This window comes from Triturus cristatus, chromosome 6 (assembly GCF_964204655.1).
Source record: "Triturus cristatus chromosome 6, aTriCri1.1, whole genome shotgun sequence".
NCBI lineage: Eukaryota > Metazoa > Chordata > Amphibia > Caudata > Salamandridae > Triturus > Triturus cristatus.
The window spans coordinates 1,049,751,261-1,049,770,699 of NC_140589.1; the positions used below are offsets into that span (position 1 = coordinate 1,049,751,261).

The 19,439-nt window shown below is 45.7% G+C and overlaps 2 protein-coding genes across 2 annotated transcripts in view; both read left to right on the forward strand.

The window, feature by feature from the left end:
* MTCL3 (MTCL family member 3) overlaps nucleotides 1–19,439 on the forward strand; it is a 427,396-nt gene that overhangs the window by 381,821 nt on the left and 26,136 nt on the right. The gene's annotated exons all lie outside the window — the stretch shown is intronic.
* The window catches only part of KIAA0408 (KIAA0408 ortholog), a 165,737-nt gene continuing 150,555 nt past the window's right edge, over nucleotides 4,258–19,439 (forward strand). Inside the window, exon 1 of the mRNA XM_085611855.1 lies at nucleotides 4,258–4,342. The gene's annotated coding sequence lies outside the window, so the exon portion shown is untranslated. The remainder of the gene's footprint in view (nucleotides 4,343–19,439) is intronic.

The window sequence follows — 19,439 nt, forward strand, 5'->3', positions numbered from 1 at the left end:
GCAAAACCTATTTAGCAAGTCGCAAAATATTTGCTACTCGCTAAATAGGCTTTGTTCATAGCCCATGAGGTTTTTGCATGCGCAAACGGGTCGCAACCCCTTTTGCTCATGCAAAAACGGGTTGCACATCCGGCCCTGAACCTAGTGATTTGGCTCCTGAGGTTATAGATTTTAATTACCTAAACCCCCCACCAGAATTTATGCCCATCCTTAAAGAAGCTCATAGACCTACTACTAGAGGCGCACTATGGAACCAAATGGAAAAGATTTGTCTTTTACTGTCGTAATTACAGTATTGATCTATTTAATGTTACTATACAAAACATTGTTTGTTACTTGTTGCATTTGCTAAACTGTGGTTTGGCTTTTACACCCATACGACTACACTTAGCCGCAGTTGCAGCTTACCTTCAAAATAGATGACATTTGTCCTTTTTCAAGGTACCAGTCAGTAAAAGCCTTTATGGAGGGCCTCAAAAGAGTAATTGTACCTCGGATTCCACCAGCACCAATGTGGAATTTAAATATTATTTTAACAAGGCTTATGGTGTCACGTTACGGCGCTTGCCGTTCCTCGCCACTACAAACACACACACAGATACGACCCGGAATACTCACTTCCGGGTGGAAGTCGAGGACCGGTCTAGTCGTTCGTTCAGCGCAAGGGTCAGAGAAGCGCTTCCGGGGGAAACGCTTAAACACCGCGTTTCCCGCCGGCTCGGCGCTTCGTATTCCTTTGGATTCCCCGAGCGCGAGACAGCGTCCCGAAGCTGACCAGCGGAAAGCGAACGCTTTCAATCCCCGCGGGAAACCTGCAACGACCATCGTCCTCTCTCTGGAAAGCATTCCAGGTATCAGGTTCCCCAACCCTTGCCCCTCCCGTGACACTTAGTTCCTTTGAAGGGGTTCTCCTCTTTGTTTGCCATTGATGATTTTGCCAGCGCACTGCGCCAGTTCTGATTTACCCTGAATGTTTTTGCCATTGATGATTTTGCCAGCGCACAGCGCCAGTTCTGATTTACCCTGAATGTTTTTGCCATTGATGATTTTGCCAGCGCACCGCGCCAGTTCTGCTTTACCCTAGATGATTTTGCCCTTGATGATTTTGCCTTTGATGACCTTTTGCCTTTTCGCGCAGAAGCGCCTTGATGTTTTGTTTTCTCTACACTGGAGCAGCGTTTAACATTGCATTCGTCCTCCCGGAGTGTTATTGGGAAGTTGCGTTTAATACCATTGACCTTTGTGCAAGAGCACTGAATTTTGATTTGCTGCATAACCTGTCCTACACACCTCACCTGAACAACTGCCGTGCTGCGACCTTCGTCACCGCAGTATGGTGAGTTCCCTGAGTCTAGGACAGGAAATATATCTGTGTGTGTGTCTACGGTGTGTTGGGGTTCTTCACTGACCTTAGTTTCCCTGTTTATAGGCCACTCCGAGATACCCTGCGCGCCTACCTACCGCTGTTGTTCAGGCTCCTTTCCCTGCGTCCATCTCATCCCTGCTGGGTTCTACTGTCCACGAGGGTCAGGTGGGTACAGGGACGGGCGCTCTTGTCGTCTCTGCGGAATCGCTGCACAAGCAGAGGTAAGTCTTGTGGAGCACTTGACATATGGGCCCTCCATTTGAACCGTTGCATAATTGCTCTATACAAATTCTGTCAAGGAAAGTAGCTATCCTTATAGTCGTCACTTCACTTAGGTGTGTTGCTGAGCTCCAGGCCTTAACCTTAGAAGAACCGTTCTTCCAGTTTCTCAGAGATAGAGTTATGCTTCGCTCATACCCTTCTTAAGGTGGTTTCTCACTTCCACCTTACACAGTTGAGCTACCTTTATTTTCCCCTCACCCAGACACAGTAGCAGAAAGAGTGCTCCATATACTAGACCTAAAAAGAGTGCTTATGTATTATATTGACAGAACAAAAGACTTTCAGGAAACAAAACACTTTTTTTATTGCTTTTTCACTCCGACACAAAGGAAAACCCATGTCCTAGTCTGGCATTGCCCACTGGATAGTAAAATGCATTCAGACATACTATGCTAAAGCCAAAAGAACTTCACTCAAGCCCCCTAGAGCACTTTCTACACTTAAGATAGGGGCTTCAATGGCTTTTCTAGATAACATCCCACTAGCTGATGTTTTCAAAGTAGATATATGGTCTACACCACACACCTTCCCTCAAAATTATTGTGGGGATATTTTAGCATGCCAACAAGCGAAGGTAGGACAGGCAGTGCTAAAAACACTCTTTCTAACAATTGCAACACCCACAGATTAGCCACTGCTTTTAGAGGGCACAAATTTAAACTCTATTCAAAGCATGTGTATCTACAGTCATACATGCCTCGAACGGATTATTTTACTTACTGTGTAAGCATTTGTTCTTGGCATGTGGAACGGCTACGGAGCCAAGAGAAGGAGTAGAGGTATGCCTGCAAAGTTTGCCTCATTCAGTAAACAATGACTCTGCATATTCCTCCCGATCATTCAACACCTGCCGAGGACAGACTCCAACAGTTCTTGACCGATTGGCAGGATATCACTTTGGACCAGTGGGTGCTCGGCATCATTGACCATGGTTACTGTCTCAAACTCACAACAACCTCATCAAACATACTGTGGCACCTTCCATATCGAAACCATTTCCTTTCTTCTAAACATGCTGGCACCACCCAACCCCAGAAGTCAAAACCCAAAGTATGTGAGCGACAGTTGAGATAGGGCTTTGATATAAGAAGCTGTGATGCGAGTTGTGGCATAACTTCATCTTCAACCTGGTCTGTGTGCGTGTTTTTCGAGCACCAGATCTGACAATGGCGACAAGGATAATTCCTGGACGGTGCCCTAACACGCCATATTTATCAGTGCTTTTAAGAAGTCAATCAGAAGTAGAGGCCTTTATATCAAAATGTGTTTTCTCAGTAGGTAGTCAAATCTACAGTATTGCTGTTAAGGAGCAAATTGAATATGGAAACCATTTTCCGGAGGCCAACGTAAAGTACTATACTGACTCCTTGATTTTATTGTGCACAGCGCTGAAAGTTTTAGAGGCACAACCTGTACAAAATAACAGCCTTTTGGTGAACCTATTAGCTGTGGTTTTGGTGTGAATTCTCAGATGCCAGAGGTATATATATATTTGGAAACATTGCATGTTTGACAGGAGGGAGCAGTGCTGGTTGAATAGGAAGTCTGTGTGCATCCAGAAATCCTTCTTCCGGCCAACTGTTCCAGTGCATTGGACAGCTGGTGGTGCTGTGTGACCAGACTTGTGATAAAGTAAAACAGTTGAGCAGTCCAATAATGCGGCAATTCTGAGGTGTGTGTGTTGCTTTTATGCGGTGTGGTGCTGACAGCGGCAGTTTTAACATTGGGACGGGGAGCCTATCACCTCCCCGCCCACTGTGATCGCGCTAAATGTGAAAAATACAATGGCATTTATTTTTCACTATGGAGAGCCACAGCCACCAGCCTGCCCCTGAGCCAGGAGAAATAGGCGCATGTCTTCTGCTACCAATTGACAGCAGAAGACTGGAGCAGTACCTGACCGTGCACTCCAAAGTGCACATGTCCGTTTGGCCGGCTGTCTTGTGCCGGCCAAACTAACATACACACTTTGAAGCTATCCACCCAGCTGTCTTAGACAGCCCGCTCCATCCTAACCTGGTGTTGCTCTCGTGCTGGTTAGCAGCATAGGAGCAGGGTCTGGAATAGTTAGGGGATCAGTGTCGGCCGTCACATACACAGAGTGGAGAAAAGGAGTGCTTGATGGAGCACAGGAGGGGTCCTGGGGAGGGAACATAATAAGAATAAAACATTTTAAAAAAAGATAAACATACCTGCTGCCGGTCGTCTCCCGCGTTGCGCCTTGGATCTGGGACTTCCTTGTCCCAGCAAACACCGTAGACTCGTCACAGACTCCCTGTCCAATCCCCACGCTGCAGAGAGGTGCGGGTATTGGCCTGCGCAGGCTAGAAAGATGCCCTGGCCTGCTCAGCCCATGGAGTCTGGGTAGTTTCTCTAACTTGGCTGTTCAATACAGCCGGGTTAGGGAAACCTAAGTGCACATGTGAGTATTGGTCGGCCTGAGACGGCCAGTCAAACCCACATGAGTACTTAGGGAGTTCACTAGCACTCCTCCTCCTCCTCCCCCTCCCATGCCTCAGCCCCGCCCCTCCCTACACACGCTGGCTGAGCCAGCGGCTTAAATATAAAACAATACTGAAATATCATTTTATTTTTTTGCTGCTGGCTCTGAGCCAGTGGGGTACCGCACCTTCTGTAGGGGATCATTCTTTGTGCATCAGACTGCAGAGGAACAGGATGACGTGGAGCTCGTGGGTAAGTACAATTGTATTTTATTTATAAGGCATGTGTAATGCATGTAAGTGTAGTGATTACGTTAGTGCTTATTTAAGGGTTTTAGGTGGATGGGGTTGTTTTTATTCGGGATTGTTGGGGGAGGGGTTGTTTAACTTAGGTTTTTGGGAAGCAGTGGGCCACTTAGCTCGTCCCAAAATTTTCTAAGGCTACCAGCCGCCCCTGAGATACCAATGGAAGGGTTACGTATGTGAAGGAAGCTCAAAAGCAAGTTGTTTCTGACATTTGGAATTAGAACAGTCCTCACGTTTGGAACCTGTGTGATCAACCTTCTACAGGCTTCATGGATGTTCGTACTGTTATTGTTTCTGTCAAGTTAGTGAGTGTACTTCGATAGCCAAATACTGCCATCTAGTGGGAAAATATATATATAAAAATAGCAGTTTTGTTTTGGTGACAATTTTATTATAATTGAATTTATAGAGCGCACGAATGCCCATACAGGGCTTCCCAGCGCTAACACACTCAGACTAGATAAAATGCAAACAGTTCTTTAAAAAGCAAGGTCTCCATAGAGGTGCATTTTCTTAATCTGAGATGCAGCGCATTCCACAGTTTGTGCCCTTAATATTTAAAAGAACTCAAACCCTCCCCCAACTCCGCACCCTCTTCCCCCATCGACAAAATTCAGTCGAGGGATGACAGCAAGGCCAAGTCACGTGGGTGCAGGAGGTGGTTTGGACATACGAGAAACAAGGCTGTTAAGATAATTAGGGGCAGTTTGGGTCATAGCTTTGTACATAAAGCACAATTCTTTAAACTTGGGGGCAGATTTACAAGCCCCATGCGCCACATTTACGCCGCTGCGTCGGCAGCGTAAACCATGCACCACGTTGCGCCTTATTTACAACGTGACACATCTAGGGAGATGCGTCGCGTTGTAAAGCCGTGCACCACATGAAACCTGCGTTAGGTTTCATGTGGGCGTTCCGGCGCAGGGTGGGTGTTCTGTCGCAGGAACGCCTTGTAAAAGTGATGCAGTGAAAACTACAAGTTTTCACTGACTCACTTTTACATCCATGGCGCGTCAAAACCCTACGCCTGCTTGAAGCAGGCGTAAGGAGTGACGCAGCATGTTAGGCATAGGGCGCTCCTGAGCATTGCTCGAGCCATGTTGCGCTTGCAACACAACTCCAGCAATGCGCCGCCCTTACACCACAGGATGCGACACGCATCACCCTATCCTTGCGGCATGGTGCTCCGCATTGTAAATGCGGCGCATTTGTGGTGGCGCATTGAGGGAATTGCGTGTCGCATCTTTGCAGAGATGCGCCAGAACTTGTAAATCTGCCCCTTCGTACGTTTTTCAGTAGTCAGTGAAGCTTGCGCATGTAGGTTGGGACCTAGACATGCTGAGGACTATTACACAGGAGTCTGGCAGCTGCAATCAGCCCTGGCTGTAGTTTTTTAAGCAGTGACTTTGAAACTTATACGTAAAGCACATTTCTGTAAACGTCTTTTGGCGAACAAAGGATGAAGTGAAATGAGAAATGACCTGAAAGGGACAACCCTGCAAAAAAGAGCAAAAACATTGCATGGCTGTGCTCCGGATTCCACTATCCGAGAGAAGAATGCAATATATGGAATGATAAAGTGTATCAAATGCTGCACTTAAGTCCAGAAGAATAAATGCGGCAGTCCCTCCAGCATCAAGAGTTGCTCTAAGGTGCCCAGTGACCCCTAAAAGAGTTGACTCGGTGCTATGATTGGACAGAAACCAGACTGAGAACCATGAAGAAGAGTTTTGGATTCTTGACAAGAAGATACAAGAGTTTATATATTTTTGAAGCATTTTTGTCTAGGTTGGCTTAAGTGAAATAAGACGAATGGTTTCAGACTTTGACATATCTAAAGAGGGCTTTATAAGCAGCAGAATAGTCGTGGTATGCTTCCAGGAAGCACAAACAGTAGCTCGAGACATAGACTAGTTAAGAAGATCAATCCAAATAGAAGAGAAACTTTCACTGTCGTGCTTTAGTGTTCACGAAGGCGCAGCATCAGACAGTGATCCAGATTTAATTGAATTCAAAAGAGGCTCAAAGCTTTGGGAGTCTAACATATCTAATAGACAAAAAAAATGTTTAAGAGTGTTACGGTCTTCTTTCACAATTCTTTCGTTTTCTTTTCATACAATACCTATCAGACTTATTTTCAATGAATCATGAGTCAAAGCTGTGAATCGCCTTACCAGCAGCGATCCTCACACTACCTCTTTCATACCCTATTTTAGAACTGTTGCCATCTATGGATATCCATGCCTTTACAGTGGATCACATCAGTCACAATAACCATTTGATTCTTCAGCAGGGATCATTGCACTATCTGTGAACAGATTATTTTAACAGTGATCAACAAACATTAACTGAATTCTTTATTATTTTCTTCATTCTGCTTTCAATAAGCAAACCCCTCCTGTTATTCCTGGCTGTCCCAGGTGGGCCTCCCTTAAGTTGGAACAAGTGGGAAAATGTTTTTCTCACCTATGCAACTGATTGTGGACCATATTTAGGCTTAGAAAGGAAGTTAGTTATTCTACAACATTGCTTGGATGCAGAGCGGCAACAAGTTTTAAAACATTTGCCAGAGCTACGTTTGCAAGATTCCAGAGATTTGAAAGTTTTTGAACTTTCTGTAAAACAACTCAAAGATACTTCCAAGTATCAGTACCATCTTAGAATTTTATCACTTTGGAAAAAGGTCCCAAAAGGAAGGGGAGTCCATTGAATTTTTTGTTTCTTCTTTGTGAAAGTTTGTTGCAATATGCAAATTTGGCACTACAAGTCACGGATGCACAAGAGATCAATTTTTACTTGCATGTAACATTGAGAGGGTAACAGTAGAGTTACATATGATGCTGTGTGTGAAAGAAATAAAGAAAGATAAAGGAAGCAAAGACATGGTTTATACAGTGAAAAATAAAAATGTGAAAGTAGCAAAATCTTAGAGGATACTTTCAAAGGTACAAGCGTAATGGGGTTCAAAGGTCAGTGTTAATGATGTAGTCAAATAACATAATGTGTATTTGTAAAGCGCACATTCGCCCTGAAGGGTATCTTGGCACTAAATAACAGATGTTTATTGTTACCCAACTCAGTGGTACTCTTTTTATCGTCCTCAGAATGATAAAAGGCTGAGTGGACTTGCCAGGATTTGAACCTGTGACCATGAGGTTAAACAGAGGCCCCTACAGTGGATGCTGGAGTCCACTTAGCCACCACACCCAGCTATATATATAGGACACATGGCCAACTCTTAAGATTCTCCAGCTTTAAAAGCTACTTGCAACAAGTGCAGTGTGAGAGGGCATTATATGAGTTGTTACAGGAGTAATACATTGCCTATGGGAAGCATCAGAAAAATAGTCAAAGAAATTTGTGTTGAGATTATATTACAGTTGAGTGATACTAACTCTGGTAATCCAAAAGGCGTTGTGTGAATAGGACACATGGAGGTGGAGGCCATGTTTGATTCATGTTCTAAGTTAACAGTTAGCTCTGATTTTGTCTGATAAGGTATTTAGAGGCTTGTTTATAAAGAGGATCGCCTGGGGGGAGTATGGTGGTCAAGGAATAAAAATGAGAGGTTACTTTTAGGAAACAATTGAGTACAAAAACAGATTAACTATTTATGAAATGTACATGTCTGTAAAGGGTGACATCATTTTGGTGTGGCCTGTACAAGAGGATCTTGGGGTATATTTAGACCCTAGCGCACAACCTCAGGTGCAGGTTCAAACTGTTCATGCCAATTTATCTTTTGAGAGTGAGTTTCGAGAAGTTTTTAAAAGTAAGTTAACTGGCTAAAGACTTATGTAAACAAAGTTAAGTTACGCAAAGTAACTGTTCCTGTAGTATCAAAGGTGAGAAGGTTAGCACACTGCATGCAGCATAAGTTATGAACTTGAAATCCTGTGCAACATGGATATGATAGAACCAGTGGAAGCCACAGAGTGGTTGGCACCCACTTGTTGGTGCGTGCAAAGCAGACAGTAGTATCCATTTGTGTGTAGATCTCAGAGCTCTCAATAAGTATGTAGTAGTGGACAGATTTGTCTTCCCCAATATCTTGATATTTTGACTGTTTGCTGATGCCAAGTTCTTCTCTACATTAGACTTGGCATTAGCGCATCATCAAGTACCACTACAACCTGAATCCCAGGAGTTGACTGTATTCATCACGCTCATGGGAGAGTACAAAGTTAAGTGCATGCCTTTGGTTTTCAGAGGACCGTGTCTTCAATACTGAAAGCCATTCCAGGTATATCTTTTATCAAGATGATATGTTAGTCTGGGGAAACTCAAAACCGCAACATGGTGAGAGAGTCAGATTATTCCTCAACACATGTCAAGATTATAGTTTGACAGTTTAATCCCAGAAATGTAACTTTGGTTGTGAAGAAATTAACTACTTAGGACATAGAGATTCTGCAGAAGGAGTTGAACCAAAAAAGTAATTGAGACATGCTATTTTGAAACTTGTCACCTTGAAAGGCAAAGATAACCATTGTTCCTTTCTGAGGATGGTAGAATTTTATAAAACATTTGTTGACAATCTCGCTAAGAGAACATATAATATGAGGTTACTGAAAGACAAAGTGACATTTGAATAGGATACAACCTGTAATGATGAATTTCAAGATTTAAAGTAATGTTTGGCATATGCACCTAAATTGAAGCCATTCATATCTGGGCGTAAGGTTATTATCACTATGGATGCCAGCGTTAAAGCTTTGGGGGGCAGTGCTTCTACAAGAAGGTGTGGCAGAAGAAGAGGCCATAGCTTTGGCCTCAAGAGCCTTGATAGGGGGTTGAAGTCAACTATTCCGTCATAGAGAAAGAGGCTTTGAATATGTTCAAGTAGTGTGTATGGGCTAACAATTTCTAGGTGCGCTCAGATCACAGGCCTTTGGGTGTAATTTTTAATGAAGAAAGGCTTAGAAGTAGTGTAGAGCAGAATCAGATAGGTCATCAACTTACAGGAGTTCAGGGTTGAGGTCAAGCACATACCTGGTATTAGTAACCGGGCAGATGATTGCTTTTCCAGACTTGTGAATGATTCCTTAGATAAGATTGAGTCTATAAAATTAAAAGAGTAGGAGGATCGGTGGAGAGAGGATGTTTGTGCTATAACAGGGGTGTTGTCTCTGAACAAGAATATAAAATGGAATTTGAAAGTGATCAGATTTTAGGAAAGGTGAGGAAAATGCTATCTGAGGGTTGGAAATCCAAAGGCGAAGATTGGGGACAAGTGAAACCTTTCAGAATAGTCAGAAGGGAGTTGGCAGTGAATAGTTGCTTGATTTTTTCATTTCTACAACTAATGAAAGATTAAGACGAGGGTTCTGGTGGCCAGACATGGGCATGCAGATTGAACAGTCAATCAGGGATTGTTATCAGTGTAGCAATAGTGACATGATATTACTCCCTAGGAAGCCCACTATGCATTGTGTGATCTTCCTAAGGGACCCTGGCTGGAGTGAGCCCTGGACTTTGTTGGTCTTTTGTCTGGTGAGGTGTACATCCTGTAATTTTTTGTTTTGGTAGACTTATATTCCAGATTGCTGGGATAATGTTTGACTCAGACATCAGTACAAAGGGTCTCATCATCTTTCTTGAAGAGACATTCTTGAGAGAGGGTTTTTATTAATTAATGTGTACAGTTTTGTTCAAAAGAGATGTTAGAATTGTTGGAAAGGAATGGCACAACTCATCAGATCGTATGGTTTTTAAACCATTTCCTATGCTGATGATACACAATTGATCATCACCATGGACCATGACACCACCCTGATCAAAGCGAGATTTAAACACTGCTTACTGACAGTAGCCCCGTGGATGTCCAAGAACTGTTTTCAATTGAACATGACCAAAACACAGATCCTCCTTTTCGGGAAGGCACAGACGGCTTGGTGAGAGGATTGGTGGCCTCCGGAGCTAGGCTCTCCACCTACCCCCAACAAATGTGCAAGGAATCTGGGAATAATGATGGATGACAAGCTCTCCATGAAGGAGCATGTCAAAAGAGTGTCTGGAACCTGTTTTGGCATCCTGCGAACCCTTAAAAAGGTTTTTCAATGGACTCCTTTGCAGGCTAGGAAGACAATGGTACATGCACTAATAATGACCCGCCTGGACTACGGCAATGCCCTCCTGGTGGTGGTAGTGAAGGCCTTTTTGATGAATACAAGCCCCAGCTAGGCCCGCAAGAGACAAGGGTTCGCTCTTCTGTAACGAGATCTATAAGGAAGTTGGCACGGAAACTGCAAAGTACAAAAACAACGTTTATTAACCCTTAAGGGTGGTCCTACAATCCACACAACACTCTTCAGTATTGCAAGGAGTAGCACAAAGAACATTCGTACACAGTCCCCTTTTATACACAACAGAGGGGCTCATGAGTGGGTGGATAGTACATGAAGTCGAAGAACATTACCATTTAGGGTCATTCTCGATTCTAAATCAATACATGGGCGGAGCTAACACACTCCTTGAGCCCGCGAAAACACATGGTCAAGCAAAGCTAATTATAACAGATGCGGTCAAGTCTGGGCATGCGCCAGATGGACAAGAGGGAGCTATTTATAACTGTTGCTAGGCAGATTACAAGAGCAACTAACACAGAGGTCGGACTCTCCTCGTGGTGAACACGTGGCAGCATGTCAATACAAAATGGAGTCCGGACTTCGGCCAACATAATGGGGAAAACACGATAAAAGGGAAACACTAATGTTTTCAGTAAATGCTTAATCACATTCTGCCTTAATTTACAACAGACGACCCTTTCAGCATTTACTGAAGACATCTGGCTTCCAAGAATAATCATCGTATACGTCAATTATCATCATTCCTTTAACCTCTTTAGCTAGACCCTTCTGACGGGCAACTTCGGCAATAGCTTTCTTATCTGGAATGCAGAATGAAATGCATACAGAACAACATAATGGTCCACATTGAATACACATACAGAGAAAGAATAGAATTGCTATGATAATACAAAGACCAGTTAAGACCTTCCATCCCCAGGCAGTAACCAATGCCCAAAACCATCCAGAAAAGGACCAAGTGCCGTTTTCCGTGTGGATTTCAGCTGCTATTTTATGCAGCTTATTAATGGCGTTATAAACGGATGGTGTATGATCAGGAATGAACACACAGCAGCTACTTCCAATAATTTTACAGGCTCCTCCTCGATCAGCTAGCATTACATCCAATACCATACGGTTCTGCAATGCAACAATTCTGGTAATCTGTAATTCTTCCGTAAGATTCCCAAGAGCAGCAGCAGTCTGATTTGTCACAGCTTCTACCACTCTTGTTAATCTTCGGATCTTCCTACTATTCAAGGCGGCACCAACAAAGAAGAACAATCCTAAGTTAAAATCAATATACTGTTGCAAACTGGTATCAGTCTGATCCACATCATCCGTCGATAAAGTACGTTGATACCTATTTACAGTCACATTATTCAACAATTTCAGGTCTTTATGATACGATGCAGGTGCTAGGAATACAGGGGGTAGTAGGAATGATACATAGCATACCCCAGACCACCCAGCCGGCAAACGGTAATAACCTTTATTTCCACATACAAAATAGGTATTATGGGATGCTAGGAAGGTGCTGTTATTCAGTCCGTCGATATTCAGAACAGTTAAACAATCACTGACACCAACAGGGATAAAACCCACACTCTGGACACACAGGTCCGCTTGGGCTTGTGCCACTTGGATCACAAACTTGTCCTTCCCCATAGTGTCTCTAGTGTTCGTAAAGATATAGGGAATGGATTCATTGTCTGGTCGGTACTCTTCCCATTCCCAAATTGTTCCATTTGCTTGTGGATATCCATTTCTGTCCTGATGACATTCTTTATTAAGTCTAAAAAGCAGTCGTCCCACTGTCGGTTTCCGAGTGGCAAACAACAAAGTGTACCATGCTCTACAAGAGCCATTGTGTGAGAAAGGAAGTGGTATGAATGGCGTACCTCCTTTCTTCTGATGGGCTGGCATCATCCCACATATCCAACAGTTCGTAGCATTTGTAGCAACGTGGGTGTGATGCAGCATCTGAATGAAAGTGTTATTCAAATAGGATTGTCGATGCTTCAACTCTTGATATGGCAATGTGTAAAAGTAGTGCTCCGCAGGCACTGGAGTCGTCAACACAAGTGTCTCTCGAGCTGGAGTTGCCTCCTCCACAAACCATGTGGTTATACCAACGATAGCTACTGTTAGCATGAACCCCAACGCACAAAAAATCTTCTTTTTCTCCATGTCAAAGGAAACAATACCCTAATATCTTCCTGAAACTAAAAGTCTGTCAGAACTCTTCCCCTTGGGCAGCGGTTGATTTCTTCACCAACGGGCCAAGACGGGTGTCGCTACACTAATGCAGGGCTGATCCCCCCCCCTTGCCTCAGCGGCTCTCCGTTTCACTAACCCAAGGGCCGTTCTGACAGTATGTCCCAGTACTGAAGATCTCACTTCCTTGGTCGCAGATGATATCGCCTTCCTCCAGAAGTCGTGTGGTCCGAAAAGAGCTCCTCAGTGTCGTTTGGCCTCGCAACACGGCCTGTCTCTGCTGCTAGGACTTCTCGTTGATCGGTCAGCACGGCAGACTCCACCAGTCCGGGCGGTACCTTTCGACAGTGCAAGGAATGGATCCAATTCTTCCTGTTCGAGACTCGCACTGCCGTCCTCGTTGCAAGAAGGACTTGCTCAGGTCCGATCCATCTCGGCTCCAAACTGTTCGTTCTGTCGAAGACCTTCAGCATGACATGATCCCCAGGCCGGAGACCATGTCCTTCACCGGTAGACCGATCAGGGAGCGCCTCTCGGACCTGTTGATGAATAGAAACCAAGTTATCCGTTAACTGTGCCAGATAATCGCTCATCATTACACAAGGTACATCATACACAGCCTTAGGCCTTGGTGGACCCCAGATATTCATTGGGCGTCCAAATACAATCTCATAGGGTGTAAGGCCGGTTCGAGAGTGTGGCACCGACCTAATTGACAATAACGCCAGTGGCAAGGCGTCTGGCCAAGTCAAAGATGTTGAAGCTTGAATTTTGGCGATCTTAAGCTTCAGTGTACCATTATACTTCTCGACTAGTCCTGCAGACTGAGGGTGGAACACGGCATGGAACTTCTGAGTGATGCCTAGGCCCTTCAAGACATACTTTATAACATCCGCTACAAAGTGAGGGCCATTATCACTCCACAGAAGTCTACAGACGCCGTATCGGGGGAAAAACTCTTTCAGCAATAGCTTCGCTGTAGTCATTGCAGTATTGTCTTTCGCAGGGTACGCCTCAACCCACTTACTGAAGGCGCAAACCACTACTAGAACATACTTCAAATTGTTACAGCGCTCAAGCTGGATATAATCCATCTGCAGAACCTCAAAGGGTGCAGTGGGTGTCGCAAATCCTCCTGCTGGAGTTCGCGTGCCTTTCCCTGGGTTGTACTTCAGACAAATCATACAGGTCTGCACCACCCTCTTTGCTGTGCTAGCAATCTCTGGATGCTCCCAGACTTGAGTAAGCAATTTCACAATTGCGGAAGCTCCAACATGTGCTAGCCCATGTGCCATCTGGACCATAGGTTGTACAAAAGCCGTGGGTAATTTCCATCTATCCATCTGCTTATTTCTCCAGCAACCCTCGTCATCCAGCTCTCCTTCGCTAACCCATTGTTCCCGCTCTTTGTCAGAAGCGGTCTTTTGTATTTCTCGCACTTGCTCCTTCGCATCATGCCATCTCTCCACCTGTGACTTCACTACATACATGGCAGTAGTACCGGGCTGCATCGCAGTCTCCCGTGCTACTCGATCTGCTAACGCATTCCCTTCTCCAACCTTATCAACCACTTTCCTATGGGCGCTACACTTAACAATGGCGATTTTCTTTGGGTATGTCAATGCAGTTAAAAGGTTATGAACTAACTCCCCATGCATTATCTGTACCCCATGTGACGTTAGAAACCCTCTCTCCTTCCAGAGTAGGCCGAAATCGTGCGCTACTCCGAAGGCATAGCGGCTGTCTGTGTAAACATTCACACACAATCCTGTACTGAGCTCACACGCTCGTGTTAACGCTATCAGTTCCGCTGCTTGAGCTGATTTCTGTGGTATGCGTGCTGTTTCCACTATCGTCTGTAACGTGGTAATTGCATACGCTGCTGAAGTCGTACCATCTGGTAGCTTCAGGCATGATCCGTCTACCCACAACTCTCCATCTACATCTAAAAAGGGCGTATCCTGGAGATCAATACGACCCTTTGTTTGTTCCTCAGTCACAAGAATACAATCATGCGCTTTCTGCGCCTCAGGCTGGGTCTCGGGGTATGGCAACAATGTGGCCGGGTTTAATGTCACGCACCTTTTTAACGTAATATGAGGAGCCAAAAGCGTCAACTCATATCCCGTTAAACGGGCACTGGTCAAATGCTGCGTCTTTGTTTGATTAAGCAGAGCATCAACAGCGTGGGGAACTAACACCAACAGTTTATGGGACAATACAATTCCTTCACTCTGCCGTATTGACACAGCTGTCGCCGCAACCGAGCGAAAACACCCTGGTAACGCTCGGGCGACAGGATCAAGCACAGCCGAAAAGTATGCACAAGGGCGCTGCTTATCGCCGTGCATCTGCACTAAGACTGATAATGCACATCCATCTTTCTCATGCACATACAACGAAAAGGGTTTTGCATAATCAGGGGTCCCTAACACTGGTGCTGAACAAAGGGCCTGTCTTAATTGCTGAAAAGCAGCGTCACACTCATCTGACCAGGGGATCGGGATGGGCGTGTCTTTTGTCAAGAGCGCTAGTAACGGCTTAGCTATGTGTGAAAACCCCAATATCCACTGTCTACAAAAAGAAACAAGACCCAAAAATGCACGCACATCCTTCTGCGTGGATGGCCTTGGTGTGTCCAAAATTACTTGGATACGATCTGGTGTGAGTGCACGCCCCTCCTTAGACAAAAGGTGACCCAAATAAGTCACCTTTGGTCTACAGAATTGCAATTTCTTCCTAGAGACCTTGTGATTGTGGGATGCTAAAAAGGAAAGTAAGGCTATCGTACTTTCCTCGCACAACTCCAGGGTGTCAGCCGCCAACAGGATGTCATCGACATATTGAATGAGGGCGACCCCCTCGAGTAAAGCAAAGGAATCCAACTGTCGTTTCAAGGCCTGACTGTAAATACTAGGGCTTTCTGTGTAGCCCTGGGGAATTCTACAAAAGCGATAAGATCTATTGTTTAATGTGAACCCAAAAAGGAATCGGCTATCAGGGTGAATGGGAATAGAAAAGAAGGCATTTTTCAAATCAATCACTGAGAACACGGTCGCCGTAGGCGGGACCAGGGTGAGCAACGTCGTGATATCGGAAACCACCGGGTACTGAGGTATCACGATCTTGTTCACCTCCCTCAAATCAATTATGAACCGATAAACCTTTGCATCCGTGTCCTTTTTCAGAATAGGGAGAATCGGACTGTTACAGATATTATAGGGAACTTCTTCCACTACTCCTACCGCGATCAAATCTTGCACAATCTGTATGAGAGCTTCCTCGCCCTCCTGGGAAATACGATACTGGGGGAGGCGTGGTAGCACCGCCCCCTCCTGGACACTAATGTGGACCGGAGGAATCACCATTTGTCCCACATCCGTGTCCGACGTGGCCCATAAAGCTCGGGGGAGGGTAGCCAACAACGCATCCTCTGAGATCGTACACATCCGCCCAGATCGGGGGTAGTTGTCATTTAAAATCACCCTCACACCCTCGGGGGAACAGCGAATTGTAGCCCTAAAGTGCTTTAACATATCAAGGCCCATAATGTTATCCGGTGTGTACGGAGCAAGCAGAAACGGACAAGGCGCAGAAAAACAATCAACTTTAAATGCAAGGGGCTGTGAAAGAGGGCTTCGGGAAAGTGTACCGTCAAACCCTACCGATGTAACTATTGAGCCGGATGGGGGAGCCCCCGGAACCAAGTACCTAGACAATGCACTACGTGTCGCTCCTGTATCCACTAGGAACTGATCAGTAGAACCTAAAACCTCAGCCGATACATAAGGACCCGTCTGATCGACCGGCACCTCAACTGATTCGGACCCCCATCCTACGCATTCCTATGCATGCTGAGAATCGTGATATCCCGAGTGATCGATGTCCGATACATGGTACTGATGCTGGCGATCAAAAATATTCGAGCTATCTCGGTGCTGTCCGGCCGTATCAAAACGGACATTATCATTAGAGGTCCCTCTAAAGTTCGAGAAGCCCCCTCTCCCCCTCTGGCCACCCAGAGTGTGCCCCTGCCGCGAAGCGCGCAACGCTGGGCACTCCCTGGCCCAATGGCCCAACTGCTTACAGTACGCACATTGGTTCTTATTCAAATCAGGTCGGCCCGAAGGGGGACCATAAGATCCGCTCCTTCCCCTATTGTTATTACCCCGGCGGGGCGGGCCATATACTTGTGCTAACATAACTTTCGTTTTGAGATCTTTTGACTTCTTCTCCTCCTGGCCCTTCGCCTCGTGCTCCTGACGCTCATAATACTGGGCGATGGTCAGAAGGGCCGTCGGTGTCGCGGAGGACCAAGAACTCTCACTTGCTTTTAACCGGGCCGCAACTGCCGGCAGTAGATTAGCCACATATTTGTCCGCAAAAAGGTGGCGGCCTGTGTCGTCGGTAAGCGACTGGCCACTAAAATCATGGAACGTTTCTTCAAAACGCGTGAAGAAATCTGCCACTGACTCATCAACTTTCTGCTGACATGCCGCCAACATATTCCAGTCAATCTTCTTGGGGGGGATTATTGTTTTTAATTTAGCCACAATAGCAGCAGGGAGATCTAGAATATTCCGGGGAGGTTTCTGTGCGGGCTTCCGCTCCCTATCCTCATCCTCAAGGTCAGACCACCGGGCCTTAAAAGCAACTATATCATCCACCTTTCGGACAGATCGCCACGTGTCCGGTGGTAGAATAAGGCCAAAGAACAGATCTATATCCGCTAAGGTCATAATGCAAGAATTCAAGGCCCCCTCGACTTCTTCATAGAAGGCCGCTGGATTCTTGCGGGGGTCAGGCAATGCATTCTTTAACGCCATAACATCGGCTCTATGCCATGGAGTATAAACCCAATTATACACGAAATATCCCTTAGCATCGACGGAGTTAATATCGGAGCTAGTCCCCGCTCCCTTAGGAGGAACATACAAAGGCGCCGCCTCTCGCATTGGTTTAGCATGCACTATGTCATCCTTATCTGACTGGGAGGCGGATGGGTGGCCCTCTGCTGCAACCGAATCCAACTGCTTCTCCGTTTCCGCTCGTTGGCGTGCTTTCTCTCGAAGGGCCAGTACCTCGTCCCGCAAGGCGAACAGCCGCCGAGCCGCCTCAGGAGCCTTAGAGGGAGAAAAAGCACCGTTACGTATTGCTCTGGCATCCGAAGACACTTCGTCAGGCTCAAAAACATGAGAATATTTTCGGAAAGCATTAATCACTTCATCCGCGAAATGACCCAGAAAATACACTTTATCTCTCTCCTGCCATGGCCCCCAAATTTGAAATAATTCCTCCTGGGATACCTTGCCTTTCAGCGCACGGAAGGAGATTTGCCGAAGCTCAGCCATTTGCTCGGCTGGCAACATGGACCGTGTGTCTACCTTACCCGAAGCCGGGTCGGAATCTTGCGGCCGCGGAGCGGATGCGCCAACATAAGGGGGCGGAGAGCGATCTAGTAAATAAAAATCGTCATCAGGATTATTAAGGACAGGATAAATTGGCTGGCGAACAACATATTGACCCGAAACTTGTAGCCTACGCTCTTTCTCTTGTCTATCCGTCTGTTCTTTGTCCTCCCGACGCTTTGCTTCCTGTGCTCGCACATGATCATTCTTTCGTTGCTCTTTATCAAACAATGCTTTCTCACGTTTCTCTCGCTCACGCACTTCCTTCACCCATAACCGCACACACTCAAACATATCCTGACGAGCACGTCGCTTACACATACACTGTTCCACATACTCAATCTTACGCATATCAAACGATCCATACAAAGGCCATCGCAACTCAGGATCCTTCTTGGTATATTTCCTCCACAATGTGCTGTACATTATGGAAGAAAGACCATGCTTCACGTACATATCCCTATTAGGAGTCCCCTCTGGGGGAGCTGGAGCAGATTCCTCGAGGTTCAACCGGTTACCCAAACAGCAGCACCACTTACGGAGTGCGCTAAAAGCAGGCATGTTAGGAATAATGCAAAATATGCAGTATTATCAAGAAAAATGGCACTTAATCGTTGCGCCGTTCCAAGTTTACACAGCTCCGGAGAAATTTCTCCACATTACCTGCCTATATGTGTTGCAACGCATATATGTTCACAAAGACAAATTCAAAATATGACTAGTCACCATCAATCAAACTCAAATAGCCAGACCAGGCTTCAAAACTCGGAGCAAGTACCGTACAACGGTTCTTACCAATCAAGAGTCCAGGTTCCAACTGCCAAGCTCCACAATCGCCCAAACGGCTCTCACGGCAGGACCGACAGAAGAGGTCTCAGTCGATGACCGGCGCCACCCAGATGGTCAGCTCGGAAGGGAAGGAAGAAAAACCTCGGGATGCCAAGGCTAAGACGCCGCTGGCAGTGATCACGTCCCTGGCCAAACTCCTCACCTTCGTCGCGACCAGTCCTTCGAGCATCCGAGTCGCCGATGAGCCCCACGTGCCGGGCGCCAATTGATGAATACAAGCCCCAGCTAGGCCCGCAAGAGACAAGGGTTCGCTCTTCTGTAACGAGATCTATAAGGAAGTTGGCACGGAAACTGCAAAGTACAAAAACAACGTTTATTAACCCTTAAGGGTGGTCCTACAATCCACACAACACTCTTCAGTATTGCAAGGAGTAGCACAAAGAACATTCGTACACAGTCCCCTTTTATACACAACAGAGGGGCTCATGAGTGGGTGGATAGTACATGAAGTCGAAGAACATTACCATTTAGGGTCATTCTCGATTCTAAATCAATACATGGG